Source organism: Cydia splendana, unplaced genomic scaffold (genome assembly GCF_910591565.1).
Source record: "Cydia splendana unplaced genomic scaffold, ilCydSple1.2 scaffold_106_ctg1, whole genome shotgun sequence".
Taxonomy (NCBI): domain Eukaryota; kingdom Metazoa; phylum Arthropoda; class Insecta; order Lepidoptera; family Tortricidae; genus Cydia; species Cydia splendana.
In genome coordinates, this window is record NW_026946834.1 from 128,332 (window position 1) to 146,286 (window position 17,955).

The 17,955-nt window shown below is 37.1% G+C and overlaps 1 long non-coding RNA gene across 1 annotated transcript; it reads left to right on the forward strand.

Annotated features, from left to right (window-relative positions):
* Positions 1-8,109: 8,109 nt before the first annotated feature.
* LOC134805416 (uncharacterized) lies at positions 8,110-10,767 on the forward strand. Its single transcript, XR_010146286.1, has 3 exons — positions 8,110-8,201; positions 9,898-10,040; positions 10,660-10,767. It is a non-coding gene; the product is annotated as an uncharacterized LOC134805416 (long non-coding RNA).
* The last annotated feature ends 7,188 nt before the right edge of the window (positions 10,768-17,955 follow it).

A 17,955-nucleotide genomic window follows, 5' to 3' on the forward strand; every position in this document is an offset into this window, starting at 1 on the left:
AATCATCAAATTTTCGAATTGTGTAGGATTTGCTAAGTTACAATTATATCGAATGTTTGAAAACAAAAAAATTGAGCTTATTTTACACAACTCACATGAAATTCTCGGGATTTTTTTGTTCTTGATCATGAACTGACTTAAGAAATATATTTTATACATCCTCCTGACTGTAGGACTTTGTCAGTATAGCGTTCTAGATATTGACCCTAGGGTCATTAATTTCCTGAAGAGCTCAATTACGGTACTGGGGATTATCGGAAAGTGGACATATGTAAACCCTAAATATTGATTAGAAAAAGCTTTCGGAACTGTAGGAATTCATAAAGCCTGACAACAGTTTATTTAACCCTGAGATAGTGTCGCTGCAAACAGCTTACGTATGGCAATAATGTGCGTACGTCATGTATAGTCGGGGTAGTGGGCATTGGCTTCATGTTGATACTCGTATAATGTCAGAAACATTGCTTACAGAGAATTCGGTTCTTTCAATTTACCTATTCGTCAACATCTGATTCTAAATATTCAATATTAATATATACTTCGTTTTCTGACTCTGACGAAGTCTGATTTTCATCAGATGTTGTGTCGCTTTCAGGACCACCAACCTCGATTATAAAACGTTCAGTCTCCAATTCGATCATAGGATTTTTATCGTCGATCTACAACCTTAAATTAAATATTGAAGTTTAAACCAAACAACAAACCAGTTCAATAAAACCGCACTATAAAATGTCAATACCAGTCATGTCAACCAACTTCAAAACATTGTTTATTGGAATGCTATGTAATCCTTCGTCTTTTTTAAGCTGTAAGTATTTGATTGCATTCACTACAATTTTTTCGCATCTTTGGTAAATTTTTTTGGCATTTTTGTAATAAAACCGTTTATATTTGAATATATTCGTAGATATTTTCCGTTTGTTTACATCGGTGACATTCGATGACATCCAACGTTCGTTGTCAAAGATTACTTGTTGCCAGTAAAAGAAATTAGTAGCATTGAAAATCCGCAAAATGGCGAGGGTCAAATAAACTGTTGTCAGGCTTTACAACTCATAAATAAGAGAGAAGTTTTGCTAGTCAATATTAATGCCAAATGAACATTCGACCTATTGTGTTTCGACAAATGGTTTCTCGGGTAATTATGACAGTTACTAAATGAGTATTCTACGAATAGTAAATATGCGTATCAATGTTTTGCTTATTGACTACTCTCGCAAACGACTACTATGCGTAATGAGATTCGGCCAATCGTTACTCTGCCAAAGAACCCGTCGGCGAATCGTTGTCGGCGAAACAAAAATCGGCGTAATTTTTCTCGGAATATCAATAGGGCACCAAAATTTTGACCTAAGTAAGAGACTGCCCCCCGAAATTTGTAAAAAAAATTGTTTGGCTATGTGCGCAAGATTGGTATCATTTTCGAGTGAATCAAGGATGCTAAATGCATTTGTGATATTTAATTTATACAGTTTCATATAAATAATTTGAAAAAAAAATAAAAAATAAAAAATTTCTATTTTATTTTTTTCCGAATTAATGCCAAATTTTTTTTTATTTTTATAGATACACAAAAAATAATAATTTCATGAAAATGCCCTACTACTCCTCGTTATAAAAAGTATACACATTGCTTATTTGTGTCTAAAAATATAGAGAAAAAAAAATGAAATGTAGACCTACTTTCGACCACCAGCATACAAAGATATGAGTTACAGCTATGAAAATTCGATGGCGGCGTTTGATGATGATGAGATACCCTTTAGCATAGTGAGTCCTTAGAGCCCTAAGATCATTTTAGGAACGGGAGCCACCTTGATGCACCAATAGGTGCGGTGTGGTTGAAAGGGTGGGGATGATTTGTCCCATACAATCAGAAATTTATGAAAGCATCTGTTTAGGTTTCTGCATTAAGTTTGGTGTCATTATCGAGTAAATTAAAAAAAAAAAAGAGAAATGGACTAATATTTACATTATTTCGTATTTTAAAGATTTTACTGCCTATATATTTGTAAACACTCTTTAACATTGATTATGCTCGGTGCACAACGTAATCCGATTTAAGGGATCGGACTTAGCTATACGGAGGAAAATAATTTAAATATTAATCAATATTTACATTATTAATTTGTATTTTGAATATTTAATTACCTAAATTATTTCTGTCTTTTGATTTACTCGAAAATGTCACCAAACTTATTGCAGAAAACTAAACAGGTGCTTGCATAAATTTATGATTGTATGGGACAAATCACCCCAACTTTCATCCCGACCGTATCAAAAATCAAGGTGGATCTCCTTCCTAAAATGATCTAAGGGCTCTAAGGACTCACTATGTATAATAAAAAGGGATCTCAGCATCATCAAGCGCCGTAAATTGCTTAGCTGTAGCTCACATCACATCGTTGTACCTTGTTCTATGAGTAGTCGAAAGTAGGTCTACATTTATTTTTTTTGTTCACATTAATGTAAAATAAATATGCCATATGTATACTTTTTATAACGAAAAATACTAGGGCTTTTTCATGAAATTTTTATGTTTTATGTGCATATTAAAATAGGAAAAATGTAGGCTTTTATTCGAAAAAAAATAAAATAGAAAATATTTATTTTTCATTTTTATCAAATTATTTATATGAAAACGTATAAATTAAATATCAGAAACGAATTTAGCATCCTTGAGTTACACGAAAATGATACCAAACTTGACCACATAGCAAAACTTAATTTTTTACAAATTTCGGGGGGCACCCCCCCTTAAGTCAAAATTTTACATCAAAAATTCGATTGGCTCCCCTTCGTAAATCAACCTGTGAGTCAAAAGGAGCAACTCTGCAAAAGGAAATTCCATCATCATCATTTGCCGTATAATTAAGTGAACACCCTAACTACCCTAGCTACTAACCTAGCGGACCGCGACTTTGATCCAGTCCGAGGTTTGTTCCATGTTCGATCGAGTGGGTACGTAATAAGTCCGTTAAGGACGCAGCTATAAGTGAGAGCAAGAAAGAAATATACCTACTAATTGGACCCCGGTCGCTCTCCGGTACGCCTGTCTGTTACAGCTTTTACTTTGGCCATTAAAAACGTGTCCAGACGACAAAATCAAATTGCCAATATCATCCGCACGTAATATACAATTTCATTAGCGCTTATTACATCCTACACGGTTGCCCAGTACTTTTTGTAAGGAAGCCAACTGGCTTTCCTACATAATGTTGGGTCAGCGATCCAATGTCCTTGAATTGATTTATGCGTCCACACCACACAATTGAGCGTAAAACTATCACGTCTGGACACCTACTGGCGGTAATCATGCTGCTCCGCACATAAACTTACGTATAATTTGCTCTCTTAAGTGCTCATCAAGACGAGTGAGATGACCAAAACAGTGTGTGCCTATGTTGCAACAAACGTGAGTTCCACTAAATACTGCCAGGATTCAGCTACAGCTCTATCTTGAGTATCTCCTAAGTGCTCAAAAAGACAAGTCGGATGACCAAAACAGCGTGTGCATATATTGTATAAAACCCGAGCTCCACTAGGTACTGCCAGAGTTCAGCATCAGCTATCTTGGGTACTACTTTACCAAGTGATCATCACGACGAGTCGGATGTCCTAAGCAGCGTGTGTCTATGTTGCACCAAACCCGAGCTCCACTAGGTACTGCCAGGGTTCCGCATCAGCTCTATCTTGGGTACTGCTCTCCTAAGTGCTCATCAAGACGAGTGAGATGACCAAAACATCGTGTGCCTATATTGCAACAAACCTGAGTTCCACTAAATACTGTCAGGGTTCTGCTACAGCTCTATCTTGGGTATCTCCCTAGTGCTAAAAAAAAATGATCCGATGACAAAAACAGCGTTTGCCTATGTTGCATCAAACCTGAGTTCCAATAGGTACTGCCAGGGTTTAGCATCAGCTCATCAACTCTATTTTGGGTACTGCTCTCCCAAATGCCCATCAAGACGTGTCGAATTACTAAATCAGCGTGTGCCTATGTTGCACCAAACCTGAGTTCCAATAAGTACTGCCAGGTTTCAGCATCAGCTCTATCTTGGTTACTGCTCTCCCAAGTGCTCATTCTGACGAGTCGGATGTCCAAAACAGCGTGTATCTATGTTGCACCAAACCTGAGTTCTACTAGGTACCTACAGCCAGGGCTTAGCATCAGCTCATCAGCTCTATCTTGGGTACTGCTCTCCCATGCCCATCAAGACGTGTCGAATGATTAAAACAACGTGTGCCTATGTTGCACCAAACCTGAGTTCCGCTAGGTACAGCCAGGGTTCAGCATCAGCTCTATCGTACTGCTCTCCCAAGTGCTCATCAAGATGTGTCGAATTACTAAAACAGCGTGTGCCTAATGTTGCACCAAACCTGAGTTCCACTAGGTACTGCCAGGGTTCTGGGTCATTTTGTTGAACTGCACGCCGACGTTGCAATTGGTGTGCAGTTTCCATACAAGATGCAGTCGGGTTGTAGTCCGTGTCTGTATCGGCCCTAAATCACTGAAGTTTGTATTAACCTAATATGCTTATCTTTATTTATAATTTGGCAGTTCCAAGCAATAGTCAAAACTGTTTCTCGAACTGAAAATACCCGATTTAAAAGTTTGCTAATACAACATGACTGATCAGTTCATCGGCGTCACAGAACAGAACATCCATACGAGTAAATTGACCTCCGCAGTGAATATATAGCAAGATTGAATGTTCCAGTACCTATTCACATAAACTAAATAGCGAAGCGAGATGGGTCAGAATCCAAAATGTTAACCCTTTTTGTATTCATCGTTGTTAGCATATAGTACATTAGCACGAAATGTAATTCATATTTTGTCTACCAGATGGCGCTAGCAGTAATACAAAGTGTTATTCCTTTATTTTATTTTTTTAGGTTTATAAAATGATATTTTTATGTTTGAAAACACATCTAGACATGAATTTAAATTACTATGTTAACCCTTTACCTACGGGTGTCAACCAGAGTTGCCAGTAAGGCAACACCGCTGCAGTACGGGTGTCAACTATAGTTGATCGAAGTAATGGTCGTGTTCAACATTTTTTTAAAACAAAACGAGACCTTGTGGCTTGGTAATAGCAGTCACATTATGCTCTGTGATTAGTATAGATACAAAGAAAAAAATATCATAATATTTCGGTAGATGGCTCTGACATTAACATAATTTTAAAATTACCGCTTTTTTGCTGGCAACTGGAGTTGACACCCGTACTGCAGAGGTGCTAATAATTGAATTCAATATGGCGGACAATAGTGTTGTTTTCAAATTTCATCGACTTGTTGTCGATATGAGAGTATGGCGTGGGAGTGTTTGGAGTGTTATTTTTAGTGTTTTTTTACCGTTTTTGGTTAAAATATTGGAATTTAACATGTTATAAAATCATTATTAGGTACTACCTAGTAATACTTGTACCTAATAATAATTTCACCACAATCATAACTTGTTAAATTTCAGTTTTACATTTACTAGATTATCGATATATCGACAAATGCGTCGATAGACGCACATCACTATTTTCCATAAGTGGCAAATTGTTTTAGTGCAACGTTTTTTGTGATTGTTATTTATGCATTATTTTCATAATTATCGTTATTTAAGTGTTTATTTGTGTTAAGTATATTATAAACTAATGTTCTTAAACGTAAACTTATGAAATCCGCGAGTAGTAACTTAAAAATCTTCAATTTCTTAGTGACTGGTATATTGCTTGATAGCAGAAAAACAAGTGAATATTATTACTCCAAGTGATTATTTATTGATTAAGCACATTATACTTCTTGTGTGTGTGAAGTTTCAAGTGTGTAGCTGTAATACTTCAAAAGTTACAAGTAAGTGAAATTATGCCTAACCGCTGACTCTCGCCAAAACATGCCCGTATTGGGCGGTGACGGAGCGATTTAATAGCCCGTAGGTAAAGGGTTAATTTCAAAACTATCAGTGCGATAGTTTTTCCGTAAAGTGTACCACAAGAATGCATAGTTTGTCGAATAGTGATAGGGCTCGCTTCGCTCGCCCTAATAATTTGATTTGTTCCCTAGTTGGTAAGTTATAGCATAGAGAAATAAATAAGCATATAGAGTGATCAGATAGATAAGATAATGATTTATGGTACATAAAATGACATAATTGGTATAAGTAGGCAGTATCACATGTTTGTACAGCAAATATTGATCTTAAGATTAAACTATTTACATTATGTACATTAACAATTAATTGTGCTCACGCCATACATCAGTTTTCTTACCAAAACGATTATTATTTTCGCAGTAGACATCTAGCGTCAAGTAGCGGATGCGAAATAAGTAAACATTGTTTCATTCGCCGTCTATCGAAAATATTAAACTCTAATGCCTACAGTACAGAAGTTATTGGTACTGCAAATTGATGCAGTAGTACACAGTATACAAAAAACATGGCGCTATTAGCAACTCCCATTGTACAAGTTTGAGTAATGGAACGTAGAATGGCATTTTCATGAAACGTTTTGTTTCCAGGCGATCGCAAGAAGATGCCAACCACTACCTACGATACTATTATCAAAACACACTGACCAGATGCTCGCCTTTCTTCGTTGGCATGTTGTTTGGCTATCTTCTTAATATGTATAAAAGCAAACAAGTCCACATGGCTAGAGTAAGAAAACTATACAATTTGTTAATAGGTAACTTAAATGTAAGTTAGCAACATACCTACATATGTAAACTTTACCAGTTTATAAGTGAATTCAGAAATAATTTAACCCCAGCTGCAAGTAGATGACGTAACAAATACATATTATTTGAAGGGTGACTGCTATAGTTATTGGCCACTACATAGTAATAGCAAGTACATAATAGTAATTGGCCTTTCCTAACAAATCAGAAAGAAACAAGCGATAAGCCGTTTGGGCTTATACATACCCATGCTCGTTAAACATTGCCCTCCTTAAGATGCAGTCGGGTAAAAATACGTTTCCTGTAACAAAATAGTCTAAAATAGTATAGTAGTAATTATACTATGTAGTGGCCAATAACTATAGCAGTTGGCCAATAATTACAATCAACGTCAGTGCTTTTTGTACCGAGACTGACTGAAATAGCAAGACACGTTCGTACGTTTTCGTGAAAATACGAAGGAAATAATAGATTGTTAACCAAGGGATGAAAGGCACTCATTTGTGCCGAGGTTTTTTGTCGATCGAACGCAGTGAGAGCGCCAATATTCCGGGGCTGAAATTATGCCTTTCACCCGAGTTAAACACTCTACTTTTCATTTCGAATACGAGGAAAGTACGCGCTGTAAAGCACGTGTTTATTTTAAAATATAACTAAGCATACATTTTTATAATATTTTTGAGACTACTTTCAATTAACAATTTAGGCAAAAGTATCGTTATTTATGGAATGGGGAGTCAAATATTAGAATTGAAATTGTATAACAAATCCATTTATACCCAAATTTCAATTGCTTATCGTAAAAATAATAATTAAATCGTACTTGAAACCTAAAATGTTCTAGTGCAGGCAGAAATTTATCATTTTCTGCGCACCTTTTAGAACAGCGGTCGGCAACCTTTTAGCAGCCAAGGGCCAAATAGTAGTTACCGAAGTTGACGCGGGCCGCACTTTGTTAATATATATGACTATCACTTTTATCAGACATTGTCGTTTGTCAATATTACATACAAAATAGCCAGGGACGCTCGCGGGCCGCTTGTTGCCGACCGCTGTTTAGAACAACAATGACCCTCTTTCAGAGCATGAGAATTGAAAATAATTATGCACCAAATCTGTACGCAGACGTTATCTACCTACCTTCTTCTCTTCTTTTAATCCTGATACCTACCCAAGTATGAGGTAACAGCCGTAACAGGATGTGTAGGGGGTGAGGGGTGTATGTAAGGGGGGGTATTTAAAACGAATATTACGTAAATATGATCAAAATAATTATGTTATTTAATTACAGTTACTCACTAAAATTATGAACTTACCACTCCTTACCATCTTTCAGTGGTTTGTAGCATTATGCTGGTTCTGCGCCTTTGTGGTTTCCGCCGGCGTTATCTACTCCTCATACCCCGTCCTTCAGATGGACTGGGACAGCCCCTTTTGGGACGGCATCATCAACTCCTTCGCCAGACCCGGGTGGGCTGTGTGTGTTGGCTGGGTAATATTTGCCTGTACACACGGTTATGGAGGTTGGTATAAATCTGTACGGCTGTTAGGGTTCCGTAGCCAAAATGAAAAAACCGGGCAAGTGCGAGTCGGACTCGCGCACGAAGGGTTCCGTACCATAATGCAAAAAAAAAAACAAAAAAAAAGCAAAAAAAAAACGGTCACCCATCCAAATACTGACCACTCCCGACGTTGCTTAACTTTGGTCAAAAATCACGTTTGTTGTATGGGAGCCCCATTTAAATCTTTATTTTATTCTGTTTTTAGTATTTGTTGTTATAGCGGCAACAGAAATACATCATCTGTGAAAATTTCAACTGTCTAGCTATCACGGTTCGTGAGATACAGCCTGGTGACAGACGGACGGACGGACGGACAGCGAAGTCTTAGTAATAGGGTCCCGTTTTACCCTTTGGGTACGGAACCCTAAAAAACGGAATTCTTATAGTTTCGTCATGTCTCTGTATATCCGTCGGTTTGTAAATCATCTATCTCAAAAACTATAAGGTAAATTTGAATAAAATTCAAAACAGGTGTACGCGTTTTACATAGTCAAAACTAGTTTTAACTGAAATACATTTTGAATGATTATTGAAAACTAGTTTCCACCGCGACACTTTGCAGTTTTGACTGAAAAAAAATCAGTTATAACTAGTTTTCAGTTTTCACAAAGGCACTTTGAAAACTAGTTTTAACTAGTGAAAACGCGTTTTCTCCAAGGCATAGGGAGCGTGCATGAACTGTAGACGGCAGCACAGATGCCGCTTATTAATTGGCGCGAAGCATTATGTCAAGTTTCCATTTTTAGATTTAAGCCACTAGATGGCAGACCCTACTATACAAAATAGAGCCATCGTTTAGTGTAGAGAACAACACCTGCTTAGGAGCGTGAATAGTTATCGCTTTCGATTAAGGTCACGAGATGGCAGACCCTCCAACACGCACGGTCTCTGTACGGAAAACCAGTTTTTAACTATGCAGGGAAAACGCATTTTCACTAAAAACGCTACCGCATATGAATTCGTTGCTATTAGAGGCGCTAGTGTAGCGTGAGGTCTCCGAATTGTCACTGTTTCTGGGTGGGTTACGCACGTATATCACAATTATAATTACTATGTGAACTTTTTATAATATCTCGGATTACTTATTGATTGAAAATATGTATACCTAAGTTAATTCGTCTCAATGAGTGTCAGTGCCTACTTTAAAGCAGAGCTAAGAAGAAGAGGTGCAAAACTAAGCAGGTGGAAGGATAAACTTATTATAGTTATTAGCGTTCCGTACCCAAATAAAGGTAAAAACGGGACCCTATTAACAAGACTGTTTGTATGTAGTTCGGCCAGGTGGCTTAGCACGGTCGCGTTTTTATCCCTTATCACCATGCCTGTCACGTTCTAACAAGTACGTAAGTGCGAAAGGGACGCGCATAGTGATAGACGATAAAAATGGAACCTTGCTGCGCTCACAGGGCCTGTCTCATTTATAACATAGATACAGATAATCATACTGTCTTTGTCTTACGTTAGTATTAATTAGCACACAAAAAAAACGATAAGGGCCTACCTATAGCTTTTTCTTCTATAATACGCTTTAAAATTTAATATTTTATCGCGCCCATAATAACAGTGACTTCGACCTTAGTCAACAGTGGCGCCAACAGGTGAGCCTGAGCACAGAGACGGTATCCCTCATTAATCCCATCTCGGTTGGTACTCGCAGGTCCTGTCAACTGGTTCCTGTCGCTCCGTATGTGGAAGCTCCCCTCTCGGCTTTCCTACGCGATGTACATCTTCCATTATTCCTTAATGGTTATTGTCAATACTACTTCTGTGTCGACGAGTCACTTCTCCGTTCAGCGCTATGTAAGTTTTTAATTATATTTCGCTACTTTATTCAAACTTTGAATTTTCTTAAATGAAATCAATCAATCAATTAATATTTTTAACTTTAGTATTGTGGAAGATTCCCTAAGATTAATTTTGCTTGGCAGCTATAGTTTTAGTAAGTAGGTACCTGCAAAAACCACAGCGTATAAGTACTAAATAAAAACATAAAAGGAGCTGAAATTAGAATAAGAATAGCTTAGAAATTATTTATGGTTTTTTGCATTGACCTTTTTAATTGATAAAATATCTAGTTGTTCATCTCAGTTTGTTGGATTTTGATCGCTGCTTATTTGGGGTTTAAGGACCTGTTCGTTCACACATTGATTAGTGTTTAATACGAGTAATTGTCATTAAACGCAAGTAGCAAACGTATGAATTTGACTTATCACAATAAGGAGTTGTCCGTTAAACACGTCATATTTTTTGTTGAGATACAGCCCGCTTACTTAGGGTCTATAATTTTTCGGATTCTTCATAATACTATCTTATTTTGTCGATTATTCACGCAGCATCCCATGCATTGTATTTTATTTATAATCGTTCGTAAGAAGTAAACTCCAGTCGTTGGAGCTGACACACACACACTTTTTTTCAGTTCTACCGATTCTTAGCTGACTTCGTGACGGCGTTTATAGTCGCTTTTGTAGCGACCGTGCTGATAGATTCTCCTTTCTCTACACTTATACATATGGCGATAGGAGGAAGTGAGTTGTTTTTTGTTTTATTATTTTGGTAGGTATAATGTCTAAAATTACATCACTGTCATCATAAGCTACAGATGAGACAGATATAGAACTGGGTTAATAATGACTGAACACGAAATACTTAGCTAACTTAACACTAGCTTTGACACTAGTCTTCTACATCATCTAGAACAAATGACTATCTTCTGATTTGTATGCTCTGTATGTACTCCGCCCATCACTACTGCCCGCCGTTTATTATATCTCAGTTATATATATACTGAATGTAATCCGACTAAGGTTAATATACCTAACTTTTACAGGTAAGACTGGGAAGGCGACGGTGAAGACAAAGCGGGGATGTGAAGGCGAAAATAAACAGTAGTACCTACTAATAGGTAGTAAGATTGTACCTTATAATCTTGGGATCAACATCATTATTTGTAATAGATCTGGGTTTTTTTAACTCATTGAGTTCTTACTTAGGTACTTGTAGGTATTTAGTTTCATTTCATTTCATTTTGTATTATTTATAGATTTTAGAGAACATATAACACTTTAAACTCTCGCGTTTTGTACACATATTTTTAATGACATTTTTATGCGATTAAAGTTCATTGTTTTACCTTTTTTCCTCCTCCTGACTTATTTCCAATACTCAATACTCTTTCAACTATTTTGAATTCTCTTTTGCTTGCATCGATGCCTTTGAAATGTGTTGGAGGAGGATGCTGGGCATACCTTAACTGAACCATAGACAAAACTTAATTCTCTATGACTGAACAGAACAGAACATCACGGCTGTCTAGCATCTGCTTAAAACTACCGTTTTTAATAAAAAATAACCTGGAAAGGTTGGTTATTAAGGGTAAGATCGAAGGCAAGCCGGGACCCTCAGTGATGAGGAGACCGATGCAAGGAGGACGTGATACACATGAGCTAATTATACTATGTAGAAGAAACCATCCGATTCTACCAACGAACCAACCAACCAACTCAATTGAACAATACTGCCCTCGCTCCTTGAATGTAAGCACTTTACTTTTATTAAGTGACGCTGAGTGACGCGTTGTTTATTATTTATTACCGGGAGGCAAAGATAATTGACATACACACACACACACACACACACACACACACACACACACACACGTCACACCCACACATGAAACTCATTTTTAAGTAAGAATTTTCTAATTAGTACTATGCCTTATGGGAAACGGTGAAGAGATAGTTCAGAGCCGGAAACCGCTACCAACTTTTAGTATGTTGTTGGGCATTGCATTGGGTCTCCAAAACTGCCGGGAGACAGCGGCGCCGGCTATCTACTTCAGCGGAATGACGTCATCAAAATGACTCCCGCTTCGTTGCGAATATTGCATACTGCACCCAAACTATGCATGGCACATACACGTGTGGGGTATTAAATGAAAGCCAATTAAATAAACTATATTTCATTTATACAGTGTGTACCAAAATATACAACAGTTTAAGAGAAATTTACAAAAAAATAAAAATAATGTAAAAAAATATTCGATTATTTGGGTTTTACAACCAAACCAAAAGTCGGACGATAAAGCAATGTACTACAACATTAAAGATCACGTTTCAAGCCATACACTGATATCAATATAGCAGCATCAAGCTGCAGTTTGTATAAACTTAGTTATAGTGCCTGGCTAATAAAGAAAATTTGCATGCTTCTTCAAGTAAAATGTACTTACTTACGCATTTAAATCAATATTACCAACATTTGGCAAATAAATAATCTATATCTTTATCTTTTATCTTTAAAGTTTGGAAATCTGTTTCTAGTGTGGGTACTAGGTAGAGTATATCAGACTGACGCAACTACGAAAAAAAAAATGCTTTGTATGGACTTTGGTGACCTAGCCATAGCCAAAAAAACAAAATAAAACGTCAGTGCTATTTATCTGTCAAGTCAACTGTCAGCCACATTGCTTTGTTGCTTGTCATGGCGGTTCGCATGTTTTACTTACGTATTTCTTGCAATTTATTTTTTAAAAGCGTTCGTTATTTTCCAAAACAGTCAAACGTGATAAGAACTTATAGTGAGTCAATAGATTTTGTTTAAATGCCACCGAAAACTAAGTTGTTTGTGCGTGAAGTTTATGGCGAAATTTCCATTAGATGAAGACCGGTAAGTATTGCTTTAGATACTTTTAGCCTTATTTTGGTGTACCAGGCTATAAAATCGAAAATTAGATATTTCATAGAGTCAGACCAAGAAAAGTCTGCAGCGGATTTGATAGCCCACGCAGTGCACGTGTCATTTTAAACGTCAAACTTCTATGAAATTATGACGTATAAATAACACTTTCACTGCGTTGGCCATCAAATCCGCTGCAGACTTTTCTTGGTCCAACTCTATCCACTTTCATTGTGAACTAGGGATGTACTACAAGTATCGATAACTGCAGCCTAATTTTGTATCAACGTAAATAGTAAATAAAATAAAATGAGTGAATTTCCTGATAACTTGCATGAAACATGACTATAATTATTTCTCCGAATATTTTTAGTGGAAAATGATCTATCATCTGTGCATTAATGTAATGGATATTATACTATATATTTTTGGAATCTAGTAATACGGGATATTACTGCAATGTTCTGCCGCCAGAGTGCAGCACTACCGACTCGAGTAAATTCATAGACTAACTTATACATACTCTGCCTTAAACTGTTTTTGAAAAGTTTTCACAGACAATAAATTATGACATTGATGCATCAAGGCGGTTTGTTAACAAGGGCCTACCGGTTAACGCGAAAATCGAAATCTAGTTATCTGCCTCTTTATCGCTCGAATATGCAAGAGTGATAGAGAGGTTAGATAACAAAATTTAGATTTTCTTGTTTCGCGGTAGGCCCCCAGATTGTGACAGATAGTGGTAGTGGCGTTACCTACGCAGAGTTTTGCGTAATATTCCCTATTATTTAAGATTTTAACCTAAAATATAAGAAAATGTATGTGTGTCTTAATTTTAATCATTAAATGTTTTCAGATGCAGGCAGTGGGTCAAATAAGTTGTAAAGGAAGACTTAATTTTATTATTCAAGAATATAATATATAGAAAAAAAACTTTTAATCAGGTGAACACACATTTTCCTCTGTTACCTATGGACCGTTGAACCGTCGGGATGTATTTGAATTAATCAAGACTGAACAGGCACCTTCTGGGCGAGCTCGCTCCATCGTAGGCCACGTCTACGCCTCGGCTAGTCTGTGTCCATGAGTAAGCCCATTCATAATAAAATAATAATAGGTAATGTTATTGTTCCTTTATTTATTTGAATTCTTAGGCTAGGTGATTTATAATATGAATATAAAAGTAAAATATAAAAACACTTACAAAACAATAAAAAATACATATAAACACATTATAAAAAACCTAACCTAGGTTGCCGCCGGCAGCGGGGCTTGGCCCAAGCTGCCGGTGGTCAGGGCCGCAGAGTGAGGAACCGACGTACTATACGCGCCGTGTCCAAAATTACCGCCTTCTGCATCTGACCCTTGATCCAACCACCCAGCGAGAGTCTCTCTAGGTGTTGGTCGAGACTCTTCGCTATGAGACCGTTCGCTGACACAACTATCGGAACAATGATCGTCGAGTCAACATCCCACATGGCGGTAATCTCGTGAGCTAAGTCTAGGTATTTGCTGGACTTGTCCTTCTCGGCCTTCACGAGATTCTCATCATGGGGGATGGTGACGTCGGCGAGCACGGCCCGGCGCTGCGATCGGTCTATCAGCACGATATCAGGCTTATTGGCGACAATAGTCCTGTCAGTGATGATAGATCGATCCCAATAGAGCGTGGCACGACCATTCTCGAGAACAGGCGCAGGTAAGTACTTGTAGTACGGTACTTCGCGGTCCACAAGGCCGTATAGAAGAGCAAGTTGCTGGTGAATAATCCTGGCTACGAGATTATGTCTGTGCAAGTACTCACCGTTAGCAAGATGAGAACAACCGGAAATGATATGCCTGAGTGACTCTCCGGGACGGCGGCATGCCCGACAAATGTCCTAGGTAATTATTATAATATTAAATTATTAAAAAAAAAACATTTCAAATATTTTTATTTTAACAAATAAAAATCGTGTTCACATTTAAGTCCAACCATGTATTAGTTAGTCCACTCAAAGAACACTATATATAACATGCGACTTAAATGTGGACTTGATTCTGACCTGATTTCGCGAGTACGAAATTTGTTGACAGGGGCCTATGTTTCAACCCTCCCCAATTTATCGATATCGATAAAATACGCAAGCGTGTAGCATACTACACTATTTAAGTCTGTTATGTTGGTACTATTGTTCTTTGACAGTTCTTTGCCGTACATGTTGGTAATGATTGGAGAACCGAACATACACACAGACTGATCAAGTCGCTAGTAAGGAAGTCCCGTCTCTTAAAACGTAGTGATTATATTCTCTTTGACGTATATAATCACACATCCATTTCAGAAATTCCATTTCAAAATTCCATTTTGAAAGACTGACTTATTGGGCGGAGGTTACCAAATTCGGAATGGGTTCAATCCTGACTTTTCCCGTTTCTTATTTGGTCAGCTTCTGGGTAGATCATGTTTTTATTAGGTTGGATTCGGAATGAGTCAGTTTCTAAACATGTCTCACTCTATATTCACCAAATCTTTATTTTGTCTTTTTCTGGGGAGGTCAGATTCTCAGTAGGTTAGGGAGTTTTTTCGTAATAGGTCAGATTGGAACAAGGACAAATTCAAATGAGAAATATTTTTTAGAAACCGAATTCTAACCAAGTATATTTCATTATTATGTCTGAACCTAATTAGAGGGGATTCTTAATAAGTATGTGTCTTCATTAGTTATTTTCTACATTAGATGGCATCTGTGAAGGTCCAGTACAGTTTGCTAGAAAGTAAGATCGTCATGGATGTCATTGTATGGGATTTAGGAGTAGATTTCAAATATGGCGACCATTTTGGAATCCAAGATGGCGGTTACGCATTTTGTCATAAAAGTCGCCATGGACGTCATTGTATCGTTTTAGGGAATGCAGATTTAAAAAATGGTGACCATTTTGGAATTCAAGATGGCGGCTACGCATTGTGTCATAAAAGTCGTCATGGATGTCGTTTTATAGGTTTTAGGGAGTGCAGATTTCGAAAATGAGGACTGTTTTGGAATCCAAAATGGTGGCCATGCCATAAACTATGTCATAAAATCATCGTCATTCGTTGTGGATATTGTTTTTTAAGTTTTACGGGGTGCGGTTTCGAAATTAATGATTGATTTTGATTCTCAGATAGAACCATGTACTTTTTGGTCAAAATCATCAATAGGTATTATCCTCAAGCTAGTCGATAAAAAAGATGACATTTTGTTTATGGACTGACGTTTATCTGACATGGCTATTTGTACGTTACGTACTAATCATGTACAAATAGCCATACATTTGGCGTGCCCCTTCGCCGCAAAAATCGGCAGACTGTTTTGTATAGAAAATGACAGCCAAGGTGTTTCCAATTACTAAATGCTCTAAGAATCGCAAGAAATCTGTGTATTTGTTGTGTTTACAAGTTGACAGAAACGTCACGTCGGAAACGCACGTATTTTTCGATGACATGTCATGACATCTGTCACGTTTATTCGCGTAAAGTACTTACCTACAATAATTCTAGCTGTTTTCTTTGTATAGTTAGAAAGAGAGCGTTTTAGGTGTAAAGTTAAGCACGTATGGAAAGCTAACGTAAAAATGTTTGTGACTCAAGTGTTCATGAAATTTGGCTCCATACTGTACCTAATACTGTTATTGCATTTCTCGTTGAAATATGCTACAAATAATTGTGGTTGACTGTGTATCCGCATGACGTACCACGAAATTGACTTACACTAGAAATGTCACTATGCGAGAGTCTGACGTAATCAAAATCTATCTAAATTAGAGATAGACTATCAATGAATTAAATGTATGCAGAATCTGACCTCATAAGAAAAGGGTTCATTATTGAATTTGACGCAGTTATAATTTGCTTTCGTTATAATAGAACTTACTTAGAATCTGATTTTCTCAGAATATAATCTTTAGCGAATTAGACATACTTAGCATTAAACTTATTACCAATAGGACCTCATGTGAGTTGGACGATTAGAGAATAATAAGAAACTGGAAAAGTCATGATTGAACCTATTCCGAATTTGGTAACCTCCGCCCAAACCGCTTTGTCCCTCAATAGCTAAAATGGACAAAAGTGTTTTTAATTGATAACATCAGGCAGAATTCTAAAGTTTCTTAAATAATGCAAGTATTTTTGGGCGTTTCTCAGAGATGACCTTCGGTGCCTGACTTCGGTGCCAAATATTTTTTTTAACTTATTTGATATGCGACTTTAATTCCTAAAATCTAGCCTTAGAATAAAAAATATTGGTAGTGGAGGCCTCCATTAGAACCTTATAGTTTTTAAGATATTTGAGATTGAAAAAACACCGAAATCATGTGCAGGCACTGAAATCAATTGGCGTCACCGAATTCAATAATGCATACACAAAAATCACATTTCAATTTTATATCTCAATCGTATTACATTTTAATCATATTTTTCATTCTTATTTGATTATAAGCGATGTAATACGTCAACGGCTATCTCGCCGACTCGCATGAGACGAAATTCGTAAAAATGGCGAATGTGCTTAAATGTAACACGTGTAATATCGTTATTAATGAACTGTTGTGCTACATACAGAATAAACTATCGGTAATAGATGACGACACTTTAGTGCGCCTTTGTAGAACGTCGTTTTCCAGCGAAGAGATAAAAAAATCAAAATGTTTATTGTTTGATTCTGTGTCGACCGATCATCGCAAAATATCGCGAAAAAACAGTGGCAAGGAGGTTCGAGACTTGGAGGACATTGTGGCACTACTACGATCAGTCGAAATAGATAAAGTGCCCGTGTTCGTTGCGCGTAAACTCGAGAACTTACCTCCAATAACGGTAGATCATTTAGACTGTACAAAACTGTTAAAAGATCTCGCAAAGATGCAAAATGACATTACGCTAATAAAATCTTCTTATGCTACAATAACTCAACTTGAGGAGCTACGTTTGGATTTAAATAATATGAAATATGCGTCAATACCGCAATCCCCCTTTAGCAAGGTGAATGCGAGGCGGGGAGCGTGGATGTATGACAGTGGC